Genomic DNA, 7,104 nt, shown 5'->3' with positions numbered 1-7,104 from the left:
TTCCAAGGTTGATAAGATCACCATCGCACACTCCCTCTACCTTCGAGATTAGTGTTGGACCTAAATAAATGTTATTTGGTGTTTGCGTTGAGCATGAATATGATTGGATCTTATTTATTGCAATACGATTATTCATTTAAGTCAGAGAATAATTGTTGTTCTGTTTACATGAATAAAACCTTCTATGGTCATACACCCAATGTAAATGGTTTATTGAATCTCAACCGTAGTGATACACATATTCATAATATTGATGCCAAAAGATGCAAAGTTGATAATGATAGTGCAACATATTTGTGGCACTGCCGTTTAGGTCATATTGGTGTAAAGCGCATGAAGAAACTCCATGCAGATGGGCTTTTGGATTCACTTGATTATGAATCATTTGATACTTGCGAACCATGCCTCATGGGCAAGATGACTAAAACTCCGTTCTCCAAAACAATGGAGCGAGCCAATGACTTATTGGAAATAATACATACCGATATATGCGGTCCAAGGAGTGTTGAGGCACGCGGCGGGTATCGTTATTTTCTAACCTTCACAGATGATTTGAGCAGATATGGATATACCTAATTGATGAAACACAAGTCTGAAACATTTGAAAAGTTCAAAGAATTTCAGGGTGAAGTGGAGAATCATCGTAACAAGAAAATAAAGTTTCTACGATCTGATCGCAGAGGCAAATATTTAATTTACGAGTTTGGCCTTCATTTAAGAAAATGTGGAATAGTTTCACAACTCACGCCACCTGGAACACCACAGCATAATGGTGTGTCCAAACGTTGTAACCGTACTTTATTATATATGGTGCGATCTATGATTTCTCTTACCGATTTACCACTATCGTTTTGGGGTTATGCGTTAGAGACAGCTGCATTCACGTTAAATAGGGCACCATCTAAATACGTTGAGACGACACCGTATGAACTATGGTTTGGCAAAAAACCAAAGCTGCCGTTTCTTAAAGTTTGGGGTTGCGATGCTTATGTGAAAAAGTTTCAAACTGATAAGCTCGAACCCAAATCGGAGAAGTGCGTCTTCATAGGATACCCAAAAGAAATTGTTGGGTACACCTTCTATCACAGATCTAAAGGCAAAAACTTTGTTGCTAAGAATGGATCCTTTCTAGAGAAGAAGTTTCTCTCGAAAGAAGTGAGTGGGAGGAAAGTAGAACTTGATGAGGTAATTGTACCTTCTCTCGATTGGAAAGTAGCTCATCACAGAAATCAGTTCCAGTGATGCCTACACCAACTAGAGAGGAAGCTAATGATAATGATCATGAAACTTCAGATCAAGTTACTACCGAACCTCGTAGGTCAACCAGAGCACATTCCACACCAGAGTGGTATGATAATCCTGTTCTGGAAGTAATGTTACTAGACCTTGGCGACCCTACAAACTATGAGGAAGCGATGATGAGCCCAGATTCCGATAAATGGCTTGAGGCCATGAAATCTGCGAGAGGATCCATGCATGAGAACAAAGTGCGGACTTTGGTTGACTTTCCCGATGATCGGCGAGCCATAGAGAATAAATTGATCTTCTAGAAGAAGACTGACGCTGATGGTAATGTTACTGTCTACAAAGCTCGACTTGTCGCAAAAGGTTTTCGACAAGTTCAAGGTGTTGACTACGATGAGATTTTCTCACTCGTAGCGATGCTTAAGTCTGTCCGAATCATGTTAGCAATTGCCGTATTTTATAAAATCTGGCAAATGGATGTCAAAACTGCATTCCTTAATGGATTTCTTAAAGAAGAGTTGTATATGATGCAACCGGAAGGTTTTGTCGATCCTAAAGGTGCTAACAAAGCTTGCAAGCTCCAGCAATCCATCTATGGACTGGTGCAAGCATCTCGGAGTTGGAATATATGCTTTGATAAGGTGATCAAAGAATATGCTTTTATACAGACTTATGGAGAAGCCTGTATTTGAAGGAAATATGCCCTAGAGGAAATAATAAAGTTGTTATTTATATTTCCTTATATCATGATAAATGTTTATTATTCATGCTAGAATTGTATTAACTGGAAACTTAGTACATGTGTGAATACATAGACAAAACAGAATGTCCCTAGTATGCCTCTACTTGACTAGCTCGTTAATCAAAGATGGTTAAGTTTCCTGACCATAGACATGTGTTGTCATTTGATGAACGGGATCACATCATTAGAGAATGATGTGATGGACAAGACCCATCCGTTAGCTTAGCATTATGATCGTTTAGTTTTATTGTTATTGCTTTCTTCATGACTTATACATATTCCTCTGACTCTGAGATTATGCAACTCCTGAATACCGGAGGAACACTTTGTGTGCTATCAAACGTCACAACGTAACTGGGTGATTATAAAGATGCTCTAATGGTGTCTCCGATGGTGTTTGTTGAGTTGGCATAGATCGAGATTAGGACTTGCCACTCCGAGTATCGGAGAGGTATCTCTGGGCCCTCTCGGTAATGCACATCACTATAAGCCTTGCAAGCAGTGTCACTAATGAGTTAGTTGCGGGATGATGCATTACAAAACGAGTAAAGAGACTTGCCGGTAACGAGATTGAACTAGGTATGATGATACCGACGATCGAATCTTGGGCAAGTAACATACTGATGACAAAGGGAATGACGTATGTTGTTATGCGGTTTGACCGATAAAGATCTTCGTAGAATATGTAGGAGCCAATATGAGCATCCAGATTCCTCTATTGGTTACTGACCGGAGATGTGTCTCAGTCATGTCTACATAGTTCTCGGACCCGTAGGGTCCGCACGCTTAACGTTCGATGACGATTTGTATAATGAGTTATATGTTTTGGTGAACGAAGTTTATTCAGAGTCCCGGATGAGATCACGGACATGACAAGGAGTCACGAAATGTTCGTGAGGTAAAGATTGATATATTGGAAGGTAGTATTCACACACCGGAAGGGTTGCGGAATGTATCGGGTATATACCCGAGTACCATAGGGGTTACCGGAACCCCCCCGGGGAAAGATATGGGCCATATGGGCCATAGGAGGGAGGCTAACCAGCCCACAAGGGCTGGTGCGCCCCCCCCCCAGAAGGGAGGACGCAAAATTGGATTAGGGAAGGGGGCGCCACCCCCCTTTACTTCTCCTACTCCCTCTCCTTTCCCCCTTTCCCCCTCCGTGAGAAGGAAAAGAAGGGGGGTGAATCCTACTAGTAGGACTCCCCCCTTATGGCGCGCCCCCTAGGGCCGGCCTCCTCCTCTCCCTCCTTTACATACATGGGTAGGACAACCCTTGGAGACACACCAATTGTTCCAGTCCGTGTGCGGCGTCTCCCTCCACGGTTTACTCCTCCGGTCATATTCACGTAGTGCCTAGGCGAAGCCCTACGCGGATCACATCACCAACTCCGTCACCACGACATCGTGCTGAAGGAACTCTCCCTCGACCCGCTGCTGGATCAAGAGTTCGAGGGACGTCATCAAGCTGAACGTGTGCAGAACTCGGAGGTGTCGTAAGTTCGGTACTTGATCGGTTGGATCGCGAAGACGTTCGACTACATCAACCGCGTTAACCTAACACTTCCGCTTTCGGTCTAAGAGGGTACGTGGACACACTCTCCCCCTCTCGTTGCTATGCATCTCCTAGATAGATCTTGCGTGATCGTAGGATTTTTTTTGAATTACTACATTCCCCAACAGTATTTACAAGAAAGTGAGTGGGAGCTTTGTAGCATTTCTGATATTATATGTGGATGACATATTGTTGATGAAGAATGATATAAATTTCTGGATAGCATAAAAGGATACTTGAATAAGATTTTTTCAATAAAAGACCTCGGTGAAGCTGCTTACGTATTGAGCATCAAGATCTATAGAGATAGATCAACATGCTTGATAGGACTTTCACAAAGCACATAGCTTGACAAAATTTTGAAGTAGTTCAAAATGGATCAGTCAAAGAAAGGGTTCTTACTTATGTTACAAGGTGTGAAGTTGAGTAAGACTCAAAACCCAACCACGGCAGAATATAGAGAGAGAATGAAAGTCATTCCCTATGCTTCAGTCATAGGTTCTATAAAGTATGACATGCTGTGTACCAAACCTATTGTGTGCCTTGCCATAAGTCTGGCATGGAGGTACCAATAGTGATCTAAGAGTAGATCACTATACAGCGGTCCAAATTATCTTTAGAGGACTAAGGAAATATTTCTCGGTTATGGAGGTGACAAAGAGTTTGTCGTAAAGAATTACGTCGATGCAAGCTTTTACACCGATCCAGTTGACTTTGAGTCTCAATCTGGATACGTATTGAAAGTGGGAGCAATTAGCTAGAGTAGCTCCATGCAAAGCATTGTAGACATAGAAATTTGCAAAATACATACGGATCTGAATGTGGCAGACCCGTTGAGTGAAGTTCTCTCAGAAGAAAAACATGATCACACCTTAGTACTCTTTGGGTGTTAATCACATAGCGATGTGAACTAGATTATTGACTCTACACTACTGCAGGATGCTGCTAACGGGACACTACGATCAGAGACCCTTTGACGAAACTGTGTGGGATGCATTAATCACAAATGGGGATGTAAAAAAACCGTCAAAAAGGTGCAAAACGTTTGCGATGGAGGATGCATCAAACACCGTTCAGATTTTAGTTGCGTGTGCGATACAGGGCACATGGTTAACCCGTATGAACTGTTTGTGATGAGGCAGAACAACAGAAACGATCAGCCATATCAATGTGTGTGCGATATACGGCATACAGTTCGCTCTGATGAACCGTTTGCTATTAGGGAGTGCAATATAAACGGTTAGCCAGATCAAGGTGTGTGTGATATAGGGCATACGGTTCACTCGGACGAACTGTTTTCGATTAGGGAACGCAACAGAAACGATTCAACTTAACAAGATGTGTGTGATACGTGGCAAACAGCCGACTCGGATGAACTGTTTGTGATGAGAATTTACAACACAGACGGTTAATACAATTAGTTCGTGTGCTATTCTGTGTGTACAAAAGACTTTGAAAAATGCAAACTAGTTGCTTGCGGTGTGTAGGAGTATCGCACATGATGCGTCTGCGAGTACTCGTGTGCGATGATTAGTAAGTTACACATGCATTTCCTTATGTTAACACTTGTGTCATAAATAACACGTGGCACCGGATACGGTATTCGGGTTGTCTGTGTGCTCCACTTAGTCTTCCCGCGCTCCAGCGAATGCTTCCCGCGCTCCACATGGGTGAATTGTAAAATCCATGCCTATTCCCTCACTGGTTTCCCGCCACCAGCTAACGGCTTGCTGCATATAAGTTATATGATATAACCCAGGCGGCAACGCACCGCCGCGACACTCTACGAAGATCTAGTCCTCACCCAACTACCATTAGTTATTCCAAGCATGCCAGGCAACGACCAAAGCTTCGACGTCGACGCCTACCTGCGTTACATCTTCGGCGAGGAGAACGAGCCAGAGCAGGTCGGCGAGCAAGAGCTTCATCGGCCGATGCAGGCACCATGGCCCATTGGCAGCGATATCGGTGTCACAATCCTTGGGAGCACAATCGACATATTGCAGAGGAGGTGTGATGAGCAGTTTGCCATCCACCGTGCAAAAGATCCAGAGCTGCTCGGCGGCATGATCACCTGAAGAACCACCGTCACCAGTGCTCGTCGAGAGCCTGATGCCCCGCAAGGAATGGGCAGAGGACCTCTGCGATTCAGTCAAGACAAAGGCAGCCTGCGGCTTCATCATTGCCCGCGGCGGTCGTGTCAACCTCAATCCCGATGATGTGGTGGCCAGGCTCAAGTGCATCCTTGGCGGAGTTGACGTCCCGGACGAAGTAGAACATCGCCAACGTGATATCTTAAAGATGCAGGTGATCGACGGAATTTGCTACCAGGCCAGAGACATGGAAATGGAGCGGTTCCGCGGAGTTGTCATGCGCGCGATTGCACGCTGTCAAGCTCTTCTTGAAGAGGCCTAGCAGCCCCAAGAGCCTCCCAGCGCCAGCAGCTCCGTAGGAGGAGGCGGGTCGGGACACTCCGAGTGAACGGCCACAAGGGTGCTATGCTGATCATGGAGTCCGAGAAGACCATCGTCGGAAGGCCGCTAGCTCAGCCTTTTAGCTTATATTTTATTATAATTGTATGCATATGTAGGTCGTGAGTGTTCTGGGCCTTGCCGCATTTGGCACTTTAAATTATCATGAATATGTAAGACAATTATTAAGAATTATTAACCGTTGCCATTGTAACTTTGCCTCGACGGCGAGCAGAGCGCGCGCAGGGACGCCAGAGCGGAGCGCGCCGTGGCCGCCTCAACGGCGACCAACCACGTGGTCAACCTTCTGCCATCAATAAAGTTTGACCTTGTTTCTCGTCACATTGCTGATTACAACGCAATAAGTAATTGCAAATCTGTTCACACCTATCAAACTAATATGTGTTCACACTTAGCACCGGGCTATAAAAACTACCCACTCAAAAATTACTTCATAGTTCCTCTCCTCATCACCCACAAAATTGGTTTTTTCCGTCAAGTCGTTCCGCCATGACCGGTAGGAGGAGTTTAGGGTGGACATATAACCAGGTAGCAAAGATCAAGGCCGCGAAAGCACTAGAGAGGAACCGCCGCGAAGTCGCAGCAGCAACAGAGATTTCCCGGTGCACCGCAGAGCCCTCAAACGAGTTCTCACGGGCACGCGAGGGCTCTCACAAGCGCATTCGCGGCGTCGGCCATCGTGACGAGCCGACGTTCCTGAAGTCCTTCGCTAGCGACGACGACATTCTCGCTGGCGTCACTACGCAGCAGGAGCTGGTCGACGGCTTGATGAAGCTGCTCAAGATCAGCGATGCCTCGATTGACAAGGCGACCGGCCTTGTCGAGCAACTCATGGGTGAAAATGCGAAGCTCCTCAAGTTGGTCGCCGAGAAGGAGGAGGAGGCCGCCGGCTGGAAGATGCTGCTGAAAGCGGTCGTCGAGGAACTGATGGGTGGCTTGAGGAAGCTCCGGATCAAGCGCAAGCAGGAGGTGGAGGAATCCATGGCTTCTTTCAAGCAAAGTCGTGAGGAATTGAAGAAGGAGCTGGAGGATTTCGCCGCCCGGCGATCCATCGACGAGTAGAGACAGTA

Source organism: Aegilops tauschii, chromosome 2 (genome assembly GCF_002575655.3).
Source record: "Aegilops tauschii subsp. strangulata cultivar AL8/78 chromosome 2, Aet v6.0, whole genome shotgun sequence".
Classification (NCBI taxonomy): Eukaryota; Viridiplantae; Streptophyta; class Magnoliopsida; order Poales; family Poaceae; genus Aegilops; species Aegilops tauschii.
The sequence above is the reverse complement of the archived record's forward strand: the minus strand, read 5'-3'. Positions refer to the sequence as shown.